The sequence below is a fragment of the Cervus elaphus genome, chromosome 4 (genome assembly GCF_910594005.1).
Source record: "Cervus elaphus chromosome 4, mCerEla1.1, whole genome shotgun sequence".
Taxonomy (NCBI): Eukaryota; Metazoa; Chordata; class Mammalia; order Artiodactyla; family Cervidae; genus Cervus; species Cervus elaphus.
The window spans coordinates 47977906-47999446 of NC_057818.1; the positions used below are offsets into that span (position 1 = coordinate 47977906).

Consider the following 21541-nt stretch of genomic DNA (forward strand, 5'->3'; position numbering starts at 1 on the left):
TTTGGTTCTCCAGAGTAGTAGTTATTTCCTCCCAACCTATACTTTGTACTTTTCAGTTGCTCTGGAAACATTATAACTAAATTTATAGTCTGGCCAGCAGGGGGCAGTGGAAGCCATTCTTGCACATGCCAGATGAAGGAAAACTGGTGGACTTTAAAAAAGTAGTCCCCAAAGGGCAATCCTCAGGACAGCAGCATCAACATCACCTGGGAACATGTTAGGAATGCAATGGCCCTACCCTCAACCTACTAAATTGTAAGTCATAAGGGTAACGCCAAAAATTGAGTTTTAAGCAGCCAACCTTAAAGTCTAGGAACTGGTGGTTTGGAGAACTCTTGGAATTCCAGGTCATTGGGCCGGGGCATCCTGAGGTAAGGTCAGCAGAACCCACCCTCTTGCGTGGCTAAGCCTAGACTGTGTGTTTCCACAGAGACATGATGGCTGGATTTGGGGCAGAGGGAGCAGCAGGCAAAGCTTATCATCATCTCATGTGTAGCGTGGGTAAGAGCCCTCCCCTCCCCCCAAAAAAAACCCCACAATCACTCACTTCATGAGTTCTCGAAAGAAATCTGAGAGGCAGATCCTGTCACCTCCATTGTATGGATAAAAAGTGTGAATTCAGAGAGGTGAAGGATGCAAACAGAGCTACGCATGGTAGGCTCAAGACTAAGACTCAACCCACAGTTCAGGATTTTCCTATCCTTTCAGAGAAGCAGGAGGTTCTCCCAGCTGAGGCTAAGTGAGCTCTCTGCCTCACAAACTCACTGATGAGAGCTGGGGACTGGCTTTCAGACATTAGCATCCTGTGTTTCTTCTCTCCCAAAGGCTGCGCGCTGCCCTCCTGCTGTATATCTTTTTCCATTCTATTTCCCTGTGACCCTGCACTTGCTGACCGCCTTTGTGGAGCCACTGTGACCTGCTGAAATGGATCAGTGGGTGGCTCCTCAGGCCAGGGCTCCATAGTGCAGAACTATACACTCCCGCCCCCAGCTCCTTCTTGAGGCCCCAGAGCTACTGAGAGAGTGGTCACTCAGAGTCAACAAATCTGCCGTCACTGCCGTAAGTTTCCATTTTTCCTAATATCTCCTCTGGGTTCAAGCTTCTCTCAACCAGCTTATAAAAAGCAAGTGGTTGGGACCCTTGAGGGCATATTCTTTGGAGGTTAGTAAGAAAGAAGTCCTCCAACCCCCAAACCTCTGTTTGTTGTTATTTTGGGAAGTTTTGTTTGTTCATTTTTTTTGTGGGATCTTAGTTCCCTGACCAGGGATCAAATGTGTGCCCCCTGCAGTGGAAGCACAGAGTCCTAACCACTGGAATGCCAGGGAATTCCCTGTTTTTTGTTGTTCTTTTGGCCACTTTCTCCCATCTCATACACTGGTCTCCTTAGAGGAAACCTCTCCTACAATCTCCCACTTTGATTCCCTAATCCCATTACCTGTCCTTAAAAGCAAGTCCAGAGTGAGCTTCAGATGCCTTAAGCCCAATGATTTTGACTTTTTAATATCTTGATAACTGAAAGATGATCTAATGCGAAGTCATGCAGCCAACCTAGTGGAGTCAGTATGTGGCGGCCGAGATATGGTATGTAATACTGACTACGGAGACAAACTAGGTCTATTATTGGACACTGATGCTGGCACCACATCCTTTTTCTTATCTGCAGTCCATTCCAAGGTACAGTGCTCTGTCGATGGCGGGATGGAAGGCCAGCACCCTGTGAGCCCTGCCTTTGTAATACAGAGAAGTGACTCTAGGGGGCACTGCATCCCATGTCACTGTTGGGCCCTATTTAAGACAGAAAAGAACAAAGTATTGCGAGTATGTGTAACAGGGAAACCTGACCACCCTAAAGAATAGAGATGTCCGGTAAAGCCCTGCATGGATCTTATAGCCTTGCAGGTGGCTCATATGTTTGGGGACAGCGATGCAGAAAGCCCAGCTGACATCAGTTGACTGGAAAGTCAGAGGGACTGGAAAGCCAGAGGGCAATCTCAGCTTACTCTGTTGTTGTTGTTTTTTGAATGACATTTCTAATGAGCTAAAGTCTGTCCCCAAGGCCTGGACTACTACTCTGGTCTTATAAGTGATGTCACAGCTAGGGCTGGGACTGGAATGCATTTAACACACTTTATGGAAAGAAACAATTTTCCAGGCTGAAAAACATGTACTACCAGGGTGGGCAAGTTCCTATTAGGTAAAGAGTTATCCATTCAGCATGGGAGTAGTGATAGCATCCAGAAATGGTTAAGGTTGTAAAGTGGTAGGTAGGTACTTTACATATATTGTTTTAATACTATACAATAATTCTGGGACTTAGCTATCATCCTCCACTAATTGATAGCTAAGTCACAGAATGGACATGGTAAAAATATTCAAAACATACTAAGGAACATATACTGAAAAGAGAGTTACTTGTCCTATTTTCCTTTCAGAAAGGTAACTCTGGTTGTCTTTCTACAGGTGTTCTGTACACACACAAGGATGTATGTGGAAAAATACTACTTTTCTTACACAAATGTTAGTACGCTATATTGTTTAATCACTAAATCATGTCAGATTCTTTTGCAATCCCATGGACTCTAGCCTATCAGGTTCCTCTGTCCATGGGATTTCCCAGGGAAGAATACTGGGGCCAGTTGCCATTTCCTTCTCCAGGGGATCTTTCAGACGCAGAGATTGAACCCGTGTATCCTACATTGGCAGGTGGATTCTTTACCACTGAGCCACCAGGGAAGCCCAGGTGTTATACACTGCATTTTTCTCACTTAATAATCTTAAAGATTAACTCATATTAAAACATACAGTTCTGTCTCATTTTTCAACAGTTGTCAGCTGCATGGTATTCCATTGTCCGGCTGAACTATCATTTATCTAACGTCCATTAATACAAATTGGGCAGTTTCCAGCCTTTTGCTATAACCCATGTCACAAATGAATATTTTTGTTAATGCCTCACAGTTTTAATTAACTTAAAACTGAAGAAATGTAAATCTTTTTTTCATTAAACATAACTTTATTTTAGATATACTGGCTTAAATTATTAAAATTTCACCTGTTTAATTTTTTAATGTAAATTTTAAAGTTGCAGATTTGGCTTGCATTATACTTCTATTAGACAGTATTGCTTTAGATTATCACCTTCCGATGGTGGTCTGGACTTTGGTTCCTTGAGAGTAGGAACCGAATCTATCTTGATTTCTCCCTTGTCCTGATAATCACCCAAGCTGGCATGAAGCAGGTGCCTAATACATTTTTGTTGACTGAATGAGCAAATGAATCACCCTCTGCCCCTCTCCCAGGAAGAAGAAACATATACTTCCCAGCTCAGTCTCATTCAGCATCTTCTTGGAAGTAAGGAGATGGGAAGGGTATTGACTGGGTTTTCTTGGCCAAAGAACCTTGCAATTCCAGCTAGTTCCTTCGGTAACCCCTTATGGAGTAGTAGGAACGCCAATAAAAAAATGTCGGATCCTTGATTATGTCGGCATGTGGACTAAATTTTAACAAAATCTCCCCAGCCATAGGTACTCAACGAACACTGGTTACCCTAAGACTGTGCGATCAACGAATGAATGATAGGTAACATGGCTTCCAGGGCAACCCCATGGGTGGCGGTCAAGAGACTCCCGTCGAAGGCAGAGCTCCGGAGACTCCTACTACGGGGAGAAGCGACCAGACCGGAATCCCAACACATTCTGGCATCCCGGCTCTCCGCGTGGGAGGGAAGAAGGGCGTGTCCGCCTCCTCAAGGCTGGGGCCGCGCCTGTTACCTGCGACGACTGGGCTCCAGACAAGGGACGGGTACGGCGTGTGTGGCGGCACTCCGAAGCTATGTGAAGGGCCAGACCTAGAATAGGAGCGCCAGAGGAGCGACCCTGGGGATACTGCGGGAGGACTCGGCCAACAAAACGGTTAGCTCCCCAACCCCGCGCCCAGCGGACTGACCAAGGCAAGGGGAGTGAGCGCGCGTGCGCACTGGCGCGCGCCCGGCAGGAAAAAGCCCAGCGCGAGACCCCGCGCGCGCGCGCGCGTTCGAAAGGAGAAAAAAAAGTCTTCCCCGCGGGGGCCCGCGGCAATTTAGGCCGGAGTTGGCCGGCGAGCGCGCGTGCGCGAGCGCGCATAGAAGCCTTTCTCCACAGCTCCCCTCGGTTGGGGGTCTAGCGCTGTGTTCCGCTGCTCCCGCTTCTCCAGAGGCTCGCGCCCTCGGGGTAAGTACCTCGCGCCTCGCGGAAAAGGAGAAAGAGGGTTTACTGAAGGAAGGGAGGAGGCGGATAGAGCTGGGAAAAAGGAAAAAACCGCCTTCGCAGAGCAAGGAACGCAGTCAACGGGTTGGAGTCTACAGAAGACACACCTCCATCCCTCACGCCCCTCGGGGCTGCGGAAGTACTCTGGAGACTCGAGCGGCACGGAGGCGACAGGTGGACTACCATTCCCAGAAGGCGGCGCGGCGCCGCGCCTACTGCTCCCGGCAGCAGCTGCGCGTCAGGCTTTTTTCAGTTTGCGGCCGCCTAGGGCGAAACTACAGTTCCCAGGAGGCCTCGCGCGAAGCGGCTTGGAAGTGGGCAGCCTGGAAGTCACTCGGGCCACTGGAGCTGGCGGCGTCTCCAGCAAGCGGCGCGGATCTGGACGCCGCGGTCGTGGGGCCCGCGGGGCGGGCAGCCGGGACACCCAGGTGTGTGGCTCTGGGTGCAGGGTTGGCCTTGCACTAGGGTAGCGGGGAGTCGATGTCCAGTCGGACCCCCGAGGGTCAGCGCGGGCGAGCTACTGGGCGGCCGGCCGGGTGTGGGCACCGGCTGTTGGGGGGCGGCGGCGGCACTCTCGCCCCCCGAACCTGGCCGGATTCGTGCCCGCATGCTTCAACTTTCCAGACTAGCTACCCGGCGCCGTTGCGGAAAAGCATGGTATGGGAGTCGGGTAGCGGTGGGTTCGCGTACGGACTCTGCCTCTCGGGAGGTGCGATCTAGGGAAACCGCGCCGAACCTCAGTTTCTCCTTTCGGTCAAACCGGGGAAGAATAGTGTCTGTCTTATGCTGGGAATTCTGTTGAGATGTTGAGATCCGGTGAATAAAGCGTTTGGTACATGGAAGACACTTATTGCTTGCTTGCTTTATTGTTAGCTCCGGAGAAATGGGATGAAGGTATTATCGACTGAATGTGGTAAGCCGAGGGTGAGCCACATGGTTAGCGCTCGGTGGAAGGTGGCTGTTGTTAGGCGAAATTATTTTGCTAAGAGCTTCGGTTTTGGAGGCAGAGCCAGGTTCAAATTTAGGTTCTACCTTTTACCAGCTCTGTGACCTTGGGCGACAGACTTCACTGCCCTGTACCTTGGTTTTCTCTGTCTACAAAATGGGTATTTTTTAATAGCAGCCACCTTGTAGAGTCGTTTTGAGGATGCAGTGAGAATACCATTTGTGAAATGCTGAGAGCAGCAGCTGGCACATAGTCAGCATTTAATAAATGACCATTGATTCAGCGTTTTCCCGGTTTCTCCGAGACCCCCTGAGGGTGGGACTCTGCCTGTAGTCTTGCTTTTCTAGTGGAGCAGACTTATAACTGGTCTGGTTGACTTCCTCTCCTGCACCCTCAGGTTCCATCCGTGTAGAATGGGATAACAATATCAGCCTCAGAGGGTTGTAAGGATTTGCTGATACCGCGTTCCCAGTCCAGAGCCATCTCTCACTAAGTAGCAGCTCTTATATATTATAATTGTTCTTCTTCCATGTGCTCCATCTGGCCCAGAGCTTGCCTAACTGTGGTGGGATGTGACATGACAGCCCTTAGCTCCCCCACATATTCACTCCCAGCCTCTCTAGTGTCCCATCTGTGAAATGGTAGTCATAGGACATTTGTGCCAGGGTTGTTTCAGTGATTCCAAAAGATAATTCATGTGTAGTGTTCAGCACAGGGCCAGGTGCAGTTAATAAACACGCCTTGTTTTTCTTGATGGGCTTTTGCTGCTTATGTTTGTATTACAGTGCAGAGCAGGACAAGGTTAACGTCCCCTTGCCCCTAATTTTTACTCACCAAAGGTAAAATTGTGGAACATACTGCCATATAAGGGGCTGAGAAGAAATGGCACCGACTAGCTATTATCAGCAGGCCTCTTGCCCTCTCCCCAGCTCTCACACACTCCTGCCCCCAAATCGACCACTCTAGGGCTTTTAACTGTTGTACCACTGCTGCCCGCACTTGACTGTCTCAAAGCCCCATTAGCCCCCCGAGCTCCACCTCCACATGTGGGGCCTGTGCTCCTTGATGTCCTCTGCTGACTGGATGTCCCCTTGGGTGCCATGAACTCAGAATGTTAAATCGAAGCTCCTTTTCCTCCCAGACCCAGTAGTCACCACCTTGGCAGATGGACCAAGCCGGAGACCTGGGAGTCCTTCTCCCCCAGGCTTCCCAGATGCAGTTGATTGGCAAGGAGGATGGTGCTGTCATTCCATAGCAACCATTTCATTGGCCTGTCTTGGTTTCTTGTCTGTGGGCCACTGAAAGTCCCCCTTGGCTACTGAAGGTGGCCTTTTCCAACACAAGGTTGAGTTGTTTCTTTCAAGTCACCAAGGATGAATTCATGTCAAACACTGTATCAGTAGGAGCCAGAGAAGGCTCTGCAGACAGGGCCAGATGTCAGTGGCCACGAGCATGGAGGAAAAGCCCTGGCTGTCAGGGAGCCCGTTTCTAGCCTGGCTAAGCTTAGCTGAGTCGCTCGCTTTCTTTCTGCAGAGTTACCCAGTGTCAGCGGGTTAGAATATCCTCTGTGCAACAGGCCATCCTGAGTGTTTTGGGAGGCAGCACACGCACACCCAGGAAGAGGCTGGGCAGGGAGTGTGTTAGCTCTCCGTTTAGGGTGAGTCTGTCATCAGATCTGTCATTGTAATTGCTTTTTTTTTTTTTAAAGATTTTATTTATATATTCTTGGCTGTGCTGGGTGTTCCTTGCTGCACGTGGGTTTTCTCTAGTTGCAGTGAGCAGGGCTCACCATTGTGGTGCACAGGCTTCTCCTTGCAGTGGCTTCTCTGGTTGCAGAGCATGGGTTCTCTGAGTCGTTGTGGCGCACCAGCTTAGTTGCTTCTTGGCATATGGGATCTTCTCAGAGCAGGGATCAAACCCGTGTCCCCTGGGTTGGCAGGCGGATTCCTAACCCCTAGACTACCAGGGAAGCCCCTGTAATTGTAGTTTCATTTGGTGATGGGAACCTGTGGTCCCAAATTTGTTTTTATTTTTTTATTAATTGATTGATTTTTTTTTTTTTTGGTTGGCCATGTTGCTTGTTGGATCTTAGTTCCCTGACCAGGGATCGAACCTGGACTTCAGCAGTGAAAACTCCAAGTCTTAAGCACTGGATTGCCAGGGAATTCCCCCAAGTGCATTTTTTTGGATCTGAGGAAATAAAACAGTGACTTTAAAACAAAAATATTGGTCTTAATTGTTAGTGACAACAGCACGTGGGTTTTTAGCGGTCTGTGCGGAACGGTCAGAGTTAAACATGAGCCTGTTTTTCAGACATCGCAGTTGTTAGGCGGTAAATCAAAAATGGAATTTAGAATGTGCAGTGATTGGCGCCTTTTTTTTTCCCTGTGAAAGTTATTTTGCTTATATTTCAAACTTCAGTTTAAAAAAATGACCCGGGTTATGATAACAGCTTAACCTTGTTGTGTGTATAATTTCCCAAATCTAAATTAAATGTCTATATGTTTTGATAAAATAATTGAGCCGTCATTGCCTCTAAAGTAAAGGGTTTTTAGCAGTTAGAATGAGAGGCTGTTAGGACCAGTTTGTGCATTTGTGCCTTCTTTAAGACACTGCCTCTATTTCTTAGGACTTCTGTGGTCATGGCCTTAATTTGTGTGTGTGTGTGTCTGAGGATTGGTTGAATTTGGCTTTTAAAAAGTTATGCAAAGAAATGCATACTCGTAGTAACCTGTCAAACATTACAGAAATAGGCAAGGGAAATAATAACTGCCACCCTCCATTTCAAAATCCCATCCCCCTAAGAAAACCATTTATTCAGACAGTGAGTGTTTACTAAGTGTCCAGTGTCAGGCTTTGGAGATGTCTGAGAGAACAATGTAGATTCGTTACCTTTGGAAATTTGGGGGTGGATGCTCTCATCTTTTTCTGTGCTTGTTTGGATGTATGTATGCATATAGTGGGGCATCATCCCCGGTGGCTCAGATGGTAAATAATCTGTCTGCAATGCAAGAGACCCGGGTCTGATCCACTGGAGAAGGGAATGGCAATCCACTCCAGTATTCTTGCCTGGAGAATCCCATGGACAGAGGAGCCTGGTGGGCTATAGTCTGTGGGGTTGCAAAAGAGTCAGACACTACTGAGCAATGCATATATCGACTGTTTTCTTTCTTCTCCCTCACCATTCCCCAGAAAAGGAGGGATCAAGCCACACATATTTGTAACTCGATTTTTTAAAATATTTGATAGCGCATATCTCTTCAAGTCATTACATACAGATCTGACTCATTCTTTTTAACAGCTAGACCCACGTTCTTCAGTGTGGAGAGACCGTGTTCCACACTGCCATTTCCCTATTACTGGACATTTAAGTTCTTTCTGGTATTTCTTTCTTTTTTTAAATTTATTTGGTGGGCACCAGGTCTTAGTTGCAGCATGTAAGATCTTTAGTTGTAGCGTGTGAGATTTAGTTCCCTGACCAGGGATCAAACCTGGGCCCCCTGGATTGGGAGCGTGGAGTCTTAGCCCCTGGATCACCAGGGAAGTCCCTCTAGGTTTTCTGTTACATCCACAAACACACATCCAGTAAGCATTCTGGTACATAGGCAGTACAGCATAGTGGCTGAAAGCATAAATTTGGACAGAGAATAGGAGAGACAAGATCCTTGCTCTCCTAGGGTTTACATTTTAGCTGAGGGGACACGCAGTAAACAAGGTAATATCAGGTGGTGTTAATTTCAGATGGAGGAAATAACAGCGTGAGGGGATGGAGTAGACCGGTGATGGGGAAGGGCTGGTTCCTTTCGCTTGTATGACCCCAGAAGCCCTCCTAGGCCTCACTGAAGGGGAGTCATGTGAGCTGAGACCTGGATGAGCAAGAGGCACCAGCTGTGCCGAGAGCTGGGGGAAGACCATTCCAGGCCGAGGGAACAGGAAATGCAAAGGCCCAGGTGTGGGAATGTATTTGCTACAAAAACAGTATCATCGAAACTGGAGAAGGGTGAATTCCCACTGTCCAGGCTCATGCTACTTTAATTTTTGTAAAATAATAATAATAGCAGCTGACATTTCCTGGTACTTTACTCTGTACTCAGTGCTCTTCTGGGCATTTTGCACTTTTCCTCAGCTAATCCTCACTCTAGAAGAAGGGGACAACAGAGGCTGAGATGTTTGGATGGCATCACCGACTCAATGGACATGAGTTTGAGCAAGCTCCAGGAGTTGATGATAGACAGGGAAGCCTGGTGTGCTGCAGTCCATGGAGTCGCAAAGAGTCGGACACGACTGAGCAACTGAACTGAACTGAATCCTCATAAGAGTCCAGTGAAGCAGATAAATGTATGGAACTCATTACCGATGAGGATGCCGACTCCAGAGTCCCAGGTCTTGGCCCATATGCTACACTCCTCTTCCCAGGCCCCCTTGACCAGGCTGAGGCAAGTTTAAGAAGTGGGTGCAGTGTTTCCTTTCCACGTTGTTTAACATGCAGAGCTCTGCGGACTATATTTAGTACCTCATTCATGTGGCAGCGGGAGTGGTCTGGAGATGTGGCGGCGTTTCCACAGTAAGACGCGAAAGGGTCAGTTTCTGTGGGGATGTTTAGTTGGTTGGTTGTCGGTTACTTCAAAACTAAAGACTTTTCAGCAGAGCATGTCCTCAAATAAAACAAGATTGGCGGTGTGGCCGCCACACCAGACACAAGTTAGCAAGAAATGAAGTGTGGTGTTGAAGGAGCGTGAACAAGGAGGTGTCCCATTGAGCTTGCAAAGGGTGAGCTTTGCGAGAGGACTTGGATCAGCTGGGGAAAGAGTGTTTCTAAGAACTGAACTAGTATTATGGATTGTTAAAGTTTTAAAATACTGTCCAGTTATTAAAGTACTGATGCCTGGCCCAAGTAGGGGCTCCAGGATCCTGTTCCAGCCACCATGACTGTGTCCATTTTGATCTGGTGTAGCTTGGACCTTAAGAGTTGTTCAGTATTTTGAATGAAGGGCAGGCCTGATTAGATGTGAAGATGGTGGTGGTTGCTTTTAAGACCAGGAAAAGTGTGGAGAGCATCTTTCATCTAGCCATCTATGAAGCATGTTTTTCTGCCCAGCCTGTGTGCCAGGCACCATATGTTAGACACTGACAGTATGAAGTCAACATAAGAAGACTCTGGTTCTCCAGGGTTTGCACCAGTACTGTCCATTAGAAGTATAACGCGAGCCACCAATGTGGGCCAAAAACGTAACTGAAGCTCTTATGGGGATCACTTTTTAAAGAGTAAAAAGAAATAGGAAATGGACTTTAATAATAAATTTTATTTAGTCCAAAGCATATCATTTCAACATGTAACCAGTATAAAATTATTGAGATATATTACATCCTGTTTTTCTCACACTTCCTTCAAAGAACCGTGTGAAATCGACTCCTTCAGCCATCTCCAACTGCATTTCAGCAGCCACATGTATTGGACAGAGTGGGCCTCAGGTGTGAGACTCAAGTGTAGGTCAAGATTCACAGTGATGGGTCGAAGATGCCGTCCCTGTTTTATCTTGGTGAATAAGGGCAGATGAGTGATGAAAAGCATGCTGATCAGAGGCAGGCCTCGCTAAACTCACAGCTGTCGTCCTTCAAAGGCACCTTCTGGGCCTGGTATTCTGCTTGGCTCATGTGACCTGTGTTCTGAGGTAGCCGGGACTCTGATCATCCCCACTAAACAGATGAAGAAGCTGAGGCCTGGCAGCAAGAGGCCGCTTGCTCACAGTTAGCAGGTGATGAGGGCAGAATTTGAACTCAGATACAGAGACCACACTCTTATATCTCTGTTGTGTCTGTATTGTGTTAGTGTTTGAGGGAGGGTGGGGTCTGAGCTCTGAGCCATAGAAATACCATAGGAAGGACTCATCACACCAAACAGACTTCCAGTGTTCATCAGCCTCAGTCCTCGAGTTTCTTTTGGTGCTGTAGTGCTGGTTTAGACCTGAGAGGTTGGCTGACCCCCTCCTTACATTGAGCCCCAGGTTTGGTGGGAATGGATCTTTACTTCCCAGGAAGGGGAAGGGTCTTTGGGGACTGAGGACAGTGGGCAGGATGAGTGAAGGAAATGAGAAAAGGATGCAGCCTATTGAAAGTCCATTCTAAGTAGCTTCTGTGGGCATGAAGCCTCTTTTCTTTTCTTTTTAATATTTATTTATTTATGTATTTGGCTGTGTCGGATCTTAGTTGCGGCATGAGGGGGTCCTCCTTCATTGTGGAATGTGGGCTTAGTTGCCCCACAGCAGGTGGGATCTTAGTTCCGCAACTGGGGATCGAACCCGCATTCCCTGCACTGCAAGGCAGATTCTTAACCACTGAACCATGAGGGAAGTTCCCGAAGCCTCTTTTCTCTTTCATCTGCCTCCTCTCTCTGTCCCTCTTGACTGTGGCCTCCTGAGGGAGCTTCGTGGCCTTTTCCTGTGAGCTCAGCGACAGCCGAGTTTACCCAGTGTGTGAGTATTGCCCTTGTACAAGTCTCTGCTCTGGGTGCTTTTCATGTGATATCTCATTTAATCCTCATAACTCCATGGTGTAGGTATTCTTATCATTCACATTTCTTACGTAAATAGACTCAGGTCCTGAGAAGTGCAAATCACAAAGTTGGTGAGTATCAAAGTCAGGATTCAAGCCCAAGCCAGTCAAGTCCAGGCTCTTTTTTTTTTTTTTTTAAAGTTTCATTTATCTGTGTTTGTTTTTGTCTGCACTGACTCTTCGTTGCTGCATGCGGGCTTTCTCTAGTTGCGGCGACTAGGAGGTACTGGCGGTGGGGTGGCTTCTCTTGCTGTGGGGCGCAGGCTCCAGAGCACAGGCGTCAGTTGTGGCTCATGGGTCTTAGTTGCTCTGTGGCATGGCGTATCTTCCTGGACCAGGGATTGAGCCTGTGTCCCCTGCACTGGCAGGCGGGTTCTTAGCCACTGGTCTGCCAGGGAAGTCCCTAGGTCCAGGCTCTTAAACGCCCTGTCTGCAGTCTGTCTGGACGGCAGGTGGCCGAATGGGGTCGGGAAGCAGGGCCACACTGACGAGTTGCAGTCTCCGCACTCCACACGTGGTCTCTGAAGTGGTCTGGGGTAGTCCTGCAGCTGGTCCCAGGCCCCTTTGGGTCTGGAGACTTGACCATCACTCTGGGCGTGAGGTTTTTCTCTGACTGTGGACTTGAGGGAGTTCTGCCTGGTGGTCCAGTGGCTAAGACTCTGTGCTCCCGATGCAGGGGGCCCGGGTTCGGTCCCTAGTCAGGAAACTAGATCCCACATGCCACAGTAAGACCTGGGGAGTCAAATAAATAAGTACAAATACATATTTTTAAAAAATCAACCAAAAATAACAAAAATGCACTGGATGTTTGACATTATTAAGGAATTCTTGTTAATTTTTGAAGGTGTGATAATGATACTGTGGTTCTGCTTAAGAAAAGGTCCTTGTTTTGAAGAGTTACAGTCTGAAATCCCCATTAACTGTTAAGATATCTGAGACTTGCTTCAGATTAATACGGATGGGCAGGGAGGCGAGGGGGCCAAGTGTATGGGTGAGGAAAGAGATGAAGTGAGACTGGCCAGGAGGCAGTGCTGTTGAAGCTGGCTGGAGGGGCGTCCTTATGCTCTGCTTTTCACCTTTGTGTGTTTGCACCACGAACATCTCACCACGAAAAGTTAGAAGCAAATATAACAAATGTCACTCAGCATTTGTGTGTTTCAAACTAGAGTGTAGTGTGGAGGGATTCCCTGCCTCTGCCCAGTCCACTTATATAATGCAAAGGTGGTATTTTTTTTTTTTTTCTCTTTTCATCCTACGAGTCAATCTTTGGCTCCATTGGCCACATGCTCCCCCGACTGCTGTGAGCACCATGGCGCTGGTTCTCTGAGTCAGCTCACAGAGGTCCCTCTTCCCCAGGTCTGGTTCTCTCCAGCCTCTGAGCGTGGGGCCCCTCCCACATTTTTTCCAAAGACGAGTTCCAGCAGGAGGCCTCAGATCCTACCCCGTCCTCCCCTCAGGACAGACGTGCACAGATCCTTCCTCTGATGTGTGTCTGTCAGCCGCAGCCCCCCCCACCCCCACCCTGCACGGAACCACAATCCAGCTTTTGGTTTTGCCTCCAGCGCTGCTGCGGGAGGCAGGGAAAGTGCCCCCTTTCAGTCCTGACTTTTGACAAAGCTGCAAGATGCAGCATGTGATGGTGCCACGGACCTGATGATATTTCTCATCAAGCCAGCAGATAAAACTCCTTTAGCACAAACATGCACAACACCCCCCCTCCCCCCGCCCGCCCCTTCACATCAAGCAGAGAGGCTTCTGTTGCATTTGTTCTTTGGGGGTCTCAAACTGAACAGTGAGTCAGCAAGGGGCAGAAATCCGTGTGTGAAAGTGGCAGGAAAAACGGGCACCCTCGCGTTTGGGGGTTTCTGCTTGTGGTTTGCTTGCCAGGGAGGGGTAGAGATGTGTGATGTGAAGAGGAACTCGGGTCTGGCCTTGCTCGTGGCCGGCGCCATTGGTTCTGGTGATGGGCTCTTTCTCTGTTATCATGCTCTTGGTTTGCAGGGAGGAAGGCAGGCCAGGTCCTGGAACCCCCCACCACCCCCACCTCCTGCGGGCGTTGCCACCTCTCCCCCCACAGCAGTTCTGCTCTTTCGTGTTCCTTTGCAGGCTCTGAAGTACATCTAGCACAGAGAACACATTAGGATCACTGTCACCAGTTTAGACAGCCTGCTTTTTCCGGATTTCCCAGTGTAGACCTATATGTGTTGAATCTGAAGGTGGCAGACCCCAAACACTGATACTGATTTTTTTTTTTTTTTTAATATTCATGTATTTATTTGGCTGAGCCAGGTCTTGGTTGTGGCACATGGGATCTTTGATCTTTGTTGCGGCATGCAAACTAGTTCCCTGACTCTGGATTGAACTCGGGATTGACTGGGCCCCTTGCATTGGAAGCACAGAGTTTGAGCAACTGGGCCACCAGGGAAGTCCCCTGATTATGATTCTTACGCTTACTCATTCAACAGATATTCATCCAGCTGAATGCTCTTCCAGGTACTAGGTTTATAGCAGTCAGCAAGGCAGACAAGGGTTCTCCCCTTCTAGGGCTCTCATTCAAGCCGGGGATTCAAACAGTCAACAGATAAATAAGACGTATACTGTGTTAGGGCGCTTCCCAGGGGCACTAGTGGTAAAGACTGCCTACCAATGCAGGAGACGTAAGAGACCTGAGTTGGATCCCTGGGTCAGGAAGATCCACTGGAGGAGGGCATGACAGCCACTCCAGGATTCATGCCTGGAGAATCCCATGGACAGAGGAGTCTGGTGGGCTGCAGTCCACAGGGTCGCAAAGAGTTGGACACGACTGAAGTGACTTAGCACGCACGCATACTGTGTTTGATGGTAATAAGTTCTAAGTGGAAGAGATTAAGAAAGGGGATGTGAGATATTAGGGTGGAGGATGTTGACGGTTTAGACAGGGTGCCAAGGGATGGCCTCCCTGGGAGTGACTTGAGATCAGGCCTGAGGGAGGCGAGGCAGTGTGAGCAGTGGGGGTTTCTTGGCAGAGGGAGCAGCCAGTGCAGAGGCCCCGAGACAGCGGCTGGAGCAGAGTGGAAGGGGGAGTGAATGGGAGGGCACGAGGGTGCAGGAGTTTGCAGATCTCTTGGCATCTAGTGTGGCCTCGTCTTTCCTCTGAGATGGGACCATATTGCAGAGTGTGTTGAGTTATTAAATTTCATTAAGGGACTTCCCTGGTGGTCCAGGGGTTTAAAAATCCACCTTGCAATTCAGGGGATGCAGGTTCAATCCCTGGTCAGGGAACTAAGATCCTGCATGCTGCAACTAAGACCTGACACAGCCAAGTAAATACATAAATAAATGTTTTTAAATGTTTCATTAAGTTTTGATTAGTGGCCACACGTGCAAGGGACCAAAGGAACAAAAATAAAGCACCCAGTTCCCTTCCCCAGAGGCCATCACCATCCCTGGTTCTTGTTGGTGACCAGTTCCTTGGCACTGCATTATTTGAGTCCATTTCCTGGCCTACATTTGATCGAACCATATGAAATTGCCTTTTTTGTGGGTCAAAAAGAATGCTTGAATGTTGACAGTTTGGGGAGGTTCAGCCTAAGAGCTTCCTTTCCAGGGCCCAAGGAGCTTGACCCATCCTTTCTTTGGGGCTTTCCTGGTGGCTCAGATGGTAAAGAAAATACCTGCAATGTGGGAGACACAGGTTCTATCCCTGGGTTGGGAAGATCCCCTGGAGAAAGGAGTGGCTCCCCACTCCAGTATTCTTGCCTGGAGAATCCCATGGACAGAGGAGCCTGGTGGGCTACAGTTCATGGGGTTGCAAAGAGTGGGACACGATGAACACTTTCTTGCCTCAGGGGTTGGTGGTCAGAGGTCGGGACCCCCTTTCTGCACCCGCATATCTCTTTCATTGACTGGCCCAACAGTGTCCACGACACCAGTGTGTGTCAACCCCCTGCTCACCCAGAGCCCCATACCCGTCTTGCTGTTAGGCCTGACGAGAAGCTGCCTCTTCCTCCTAGGATGGTACCTGGGGGTGGCATTAGTCATTCTTTGGCTTTCTGCATCTTGGTGCCACCAGTTTTGAAATCACAGATGACTTCCAGAGGGAAGGGCACCCCTGGCCTCTTGCCAGGTGTTTGGCATGACTCACATGGCGGGACTGGATCAGTAACTGGGCCGAGTAGGAGGCAGGGAACAAGCCCAGTGTTCAGGAGGAGGTACTGGGGCTGTGTAGGCTCAGGCTGTGGGGGGAGGGCCGAAGAGCGATGGTCTGGACTTGGGAGAAAGGCCTTCCCTCTCCTCTGGTGTGTCCCCTCCAGAGAGTCACACATCCTGAACCCCAGGGCCCTGGGCCGGATCTTTCTTTGGGGGAGTTCAGCCAGAAAATTGTTTCAGTTGGTTTGCCTTTGGCTGCCAACAATAGTAAGAGCAACAGCAGCAGCAAATTTTTTTTTTGGTGGGGGGGCTGTACCACATGGTGTGTGGAACTTCCCTGACCAGGGATCGAACCTGCACTCCCTGCAGTGGAAGTGCAAAGGCTTAACCCGTGGGCCATCAGGGACATGCCAGAAAATAGATAATTTATACAGTGTCTACTAGATGCTAGGCACTGTGCTCAGTGCTTCTCATAAAGTGACTCATTTAAACCTCCCAACAACCCTGTAAGTACCCTTATTATTCCTGTTTTGCAGATGAAGCCAACTAAATTTAAATATCTTGCCCAACAGCTAGAAAATGGTGGGGACAGGATTTGGATCCTGGCAGCCCGGCTCCAGAGGCCACATTCTGAACTCTTAATCACTGTGCTTCTGCAATGGTTCTCAAACCCGAGCAGGCGCCGGCGTCCCCCAGAGGCTGCTTAAAACACAAGTTGCTGGGCCCCACCCAGAGTTTCCGATTCAGTAGGTCTGACTTGAGAATATACATTTCTAACAAGTCCCTGGGTGATACTGCTACTCCTGGGCCTGGGAGCACATTTTTGAGAACCACTGACCTACTATAATAGGAAGTTCAAGTGAAATTGGCCCCAAATCAGGAGATTGATGATCTGTAACAGAGAAGCCTGCAGATAGGCAGCACCAGGGTAGGATAATTAAGCCTGTGAGGATATCAGCCTTCTCCACTATGCTTGATGTGTCTCCTGTGTCCTCAGGCTCCCCTCATGGCCACAGGATGACTGTCACAGCTCCAGTCATCATTCCCTGATGAGGCGATATCCAGCAGCAGGAATATCCAGCCTCTGGAGGCTATGTCCAGAGCATCTCTTGGGAGTGTGGAAACTTCCTAAAAGCCCCGCCTCCCAGATTCCCCTCATATCTCATTGGCCAGCATTGTGATACCTGACCACGCCTGGGCAAATCACAGGCAAGAGCCAATCAGGATTTACTGTCAGGGCTGGGGCTAGAAGCCTCTTCACGAGAAGCACAGGACTATGCAGTGCGGCTGCAGGAATAAACCCATAGTACTGTTTAGGAAAAGACTGGGAGAGGGGGCTGGATATTGGGTGGGCAGACAGTAGTTCTGCTACAGAAGTTAGGGAAACAAGGTGAATGCCTAGTACCTGTCCACTTTTGTGTCACTGTCCTTACCAACTTCCTTTTGTAATTACCTGAATCAGGACATGGCTTTTTAATTCTCTAATCATTTCCACCTTTAAGAATGTGTGCACAGAGTCCCTGTATCATAGGAGCCCTCAATCCTTTCGGGAAACCAAGTATTTCATCTGAACACTCAGGGAAACCCAAGCTGGGTGATGAGGCAGCAGTCTGAGGGGCGGTGTTGGTGGTCCGTGAGCGCACTCACTGTGCTCAGCAACACTTGGGGCTCCTCCCTCTGTTTCTGACCACTTTTCCTGTTCAAGGTGCTCCTTGCAGAGGCTCAGTTTCCCCCTTTGAGGACTGCCTTCTAGGGTGGTTGTGAGGATGAAAGGAGAGGATGTAGGGAATAAGGAGAGGATGCAGGTCAAGTGCTGACCCCCAGGAGCTAGCTCATGGTAAGTGCTCAATAATGTGGCCCCTGCTGTTAACATATTTAATTTGACTTACTAATTGAATAGGGCTTCTCTGTTGTTTCAGGGGTAAAGAATCTGCCCACAATGCAGGAGACGTGGGTTCAATCCCAGGGTCAGGCAGATCCCCTCTAGAAGGAAACGGCAACCCACTCCAGTATGGAAAAATTTTCCAGTCTGGAAATCCCATGGACAGAGGAGCCTGGTGGGCTACAGTCTATGGGATCGCAAAAGAGTCGGATATGACTTAGGGACTAAACAACAATTAATTGAATAGTTATCATTTAATAATCCCACCCTTTCCTCCCAACAACCCATGAAAGTGACCATTCATTTTGCAAACTGACATTTCCTGTGGGTGCCTGTTGCTGCTGCTTATGGACCCAGCATAAAGCTGTTGCCCTGTAGATCTGCCAAGGGACTGAGGAATGAAGTGCGGGCTGTGGAGCCACATCACTTGGGCACAAGTCCTGGATCCATCTCGGGCTCCCATGTGACCTTGGGCAAGCCACTAGCCTTGCAGTACCTTGGTTTCCATATCTTTAAGGTGGTAATGAAACCGTGTAACTCAGATTGAGATTTGAATCAGTGAGCCCAGACTTGAACCCAGCCAAAATCCAGATGGTGACTTGAATCCACGGTCTTTTAACTGAGATCCCACATCTGGTCTCAGGACTTAATGAAGCTCAGGTTCTTGATGTCTCCTTGCAGAAAGAATTCAGTGAAAGACAAAGTAATGGCTGAGAAGTTGATTTATTTAGAGAGAAACACACTCCACAGACAGAGTGTGGGCCATCTCAGAAGGGGAGAGTGGCCTTGAAATATGGTGTGGTTAGTTTTTATAGGCTGAGTCATTTCATAGGCTAATGGGTGGGGGGATTATTCCAACTATTTTGGGGAAGGGGTCGAGATTTCCAGGAATTGGGCCACCACCCAGTTTGTGGTCTTTGATGATTGGCCTCAAAACTGTCACGGCACCTGTGTGTCATTTATCTTATGCCTGTGTGTTACATTTATCTTATGCCTGTATACTGAGGCTCAGGGTCTAGTGGAAGTTGACTTGCCCACCATCTTGGACCTATTTGGTTCTAATCAGTTTATGTCGTGTCCTCGGGCTGTGTCATTCTTACAAAGTCTGTGCCCTGCCACCTTCCCTCTGAGGCTGATGGGAGAATTGCATTCAAGCACACAAAGCATTTTGAGCACTGCAGCCCCTGGCCCCCAGTGAGCACTCAGTATATCCGCTGTATCTGCTGTTCTTTGAATATTTGTGCCAGTTTATTCACAGGAGATATGACTTCCTTGGTGGCTCAGTGGTAAAGAATCTACCTGCCAATGCAGGAGACACAGGAGATGGGGGTTCAATCCCTGGGTTGGGAAGATCCCCTGGAGAAGGAAATAGCAACCCACCCCAGTATTCTTGCCTGGAAAAATCCCACAGACAGAGGAGCCTGGTGGACTGAAGTCCATGGAATTGCAGAGTCAGACTTGACTTAGCAACTAAACAAATAAATAAGCTCCTTGAGGGCAGGGTCTGTGTGTTTTTTGTTGAAACCACTGTGTCCTGAGTAGATGGGTTATATATTTCTTTCGTGGATGAAAACAAGGGCAGTAAATCATCCTTCTTTTGTTTTCCCTTCAGCTGCCCAGAATTTAAACTCGGTGACTGTAATAACCTCCTGTTTCGAACCTGATTGAATCTGGGGGCAGCATGTGATGACTGCAGCTGGTGGTTATTGAGCGTTTTGTGCATGAGGGCTAAATGCTCTCTGTAAGTCCTCGCTGACTCTTCACACTCACCCCATTTTACCAATGAGGACCCTGAAGCCCAGTTGAGGATGGGGCACCTGTCTTTCCTCTTGAGGCGCTCCAGTGCCGAGGTTAACAACTGGAAACCAAGAGATGCTCTGCTTGGCTTAACTCTGCGCCGCCACTTTCTTGCTGTGTGACCTTTCTCCTGTGACGTCTCTGTTCTTGAACTTTCTCATATGTAAAGTAGGAATGCTAATCGTGCTTACTTAGGACGGCTGTGAAGGCTGGGGGAGGGGGGAGATGATTCACATCACGTGGAGTGCAGAGCGAGGAGGGGGCGTTCTGGGGCTGTTATTGTTGGGCACACCCATTCCCAGGCTGGCCCGAGGAGTCCGGTGGCCGCGTTTAATCATTAAGCCGCGCTGCTTCTGCGAGCCCGCTCCCCGTCCGCCCGGCGAAAAGGAGCCCATCTTTGGGTCGTGCGGTTATGAATGAAGCGGGCAGGGGAGGCCGTGGGCGCCGATCCAGCCCTGGATCGGTCAGCGAACAGGTGGCGCGTTCCTGGATCCGAGGTCACCGGCCAGCCGCCTTTGTTACCTTGAACTTTCACTCAAGCCCATTCAGGCTCCTCAGACCACGTGTCTGATGAGTAAGGAGTCCTTTGATTTCCCTCCCCCGAAGGGACCTCTGGCAGAACAGCCCGCCTTGGGGACGCGCGCCTGTTCGCCGAGACCCGGCCTGCTGTCGGGGGAACTCCGGTGGCCGGCGGGTCGTTGCTGCGGCTGTTGTTGAGTAAGTCGCTGTGAGGAGCTGGCACGGCAGGTTCCCGCTTCCGCATTCCAGACACCCACCGCGGGCGGGGGAGGCACCACCCACCGCGGGGCCAGGGCGGCCGCGAGCGCGGGCAGGCAGGTGGCCTTGGCCCGGACCGGACCCAGGACGGGACTCGAGAGCCTGGAGCTCCCCCAGGTTCACCTGCCGACTTGGTGATCCCGGCCGGGCTCCGGACGTCTTTCAGGTGAGCGGTGTCGGTTAAGTTTGGTAGGGACTTGCAGAGAAAGTGAATAGTGTGTTTCCTTCTTTTCGGGCATGAGACTGGAGGTTTTCTTTTTTTTTTTCTACCCCCCTCTCCTCTCCCCTGAAATGTTTACCTGTCTGCTGCTAACTGTGAAGAAAGGGTGGGCGGAGTGTTGAGGGAATGAGAAGGAAATGGAGGCGATTTCTCCCCGGAGAAGGCATGGGTGAATGCTGAACTCCCCGGGGGATGCCAACTTCTGTACCAGTGGGGTATCCTAGCCTGGTGCGGATGAGCTGTGTGGTCTCAGGCGAGTTCCTCTCCCTCTCTGAGGCTCACTTTCCTCATCTGGTGAAGTGGTAAGTAGGAGCAGTACCCACTCACCTTCCCAGTGAATCATTGCTCACAGCCTGGGCGCTCACAGCTTGGGCACAGAGTGGTGGTCAGTGTCAGCTAGCCCTACTCCCACCCCAACCCCTAGCCCCGCTGATGCCCTGTCTGACCTTATCTCTGACTTCTCAGCTGCTGCTAGCTGCCTCCTGCCCCTCCTCCCTCAGGGCTTTTGCCCTGACTGTTCCCTCTGCCTGTAACATTTCCCCAGTATCCCCGAAGCTCCCACCCCCTTTGGGACTCTGCTCACATGTCACCTTCTCAGTGAGGCCCCTCTCCTCCCTAAGTAGCACCTTCTCCATCACACTCTCGCCGTTTACTCTGCATTCGTTTTCCTCATAGCATGACCACTGACGTGTTTGTTCTCCCACCTCCCCTCCCGTTGTTGTTTAGTCACTAAGTCGTGTCTGACTCTTTGCGACCCTGTGGACTGTAGCCCGCCAGGCTCCTCTGTCCATGGGATTTCCCAGGCACGAATACTGGAGTGGGCTGCCATTTCCTCCTCCAGATAGTCTTGCTGACCCAGGGATCGAACCCGGTTTTCTCCTGCATTGGCAGGCAGACTCTATCCCTGAGTCGCCAGGGAAGTCTCCTCCCCTACCGTAGGCCCCAGGAAAGCACACTGTCTCTTTTCGTGGAACCATCCCTGGCAAATGGTAGGT

The 21541-nt window shown here is 49.6% G+C and overlaps 1 protein-coding gene across 5 annotated transcripts in view; it reads left to right on the forward strand.

Annotated features, from left to right (window-relative positions):
- Positions 1-3506: 3506 nt before the first annotated feature.
- Positions 3507-21541, forward strand: part of SIPA1L3 (signal induced proliferation associated 1 like 3) — a 254870-nt gene continuing 236835 nt past the window's right edge. Inside the window, exons 1-2 of one of the 5 annotated variants that reach the window (XM_043894518.1) lie at positions 3507-4208; positions 4308-4672. The gene's annotated coding sequence lies outside the window, so the exon portion shown is untranslated. Of the gene's footprint in view, positions 4209-4241; positions 4673-19843; positions 20493-21541 lie in introns of those variants that run through there. The other 4 variants (XM_043894527.1, XM_043894536.1, XM_043894532.1 and 1 more) reach the window with 4 other exon arrangements.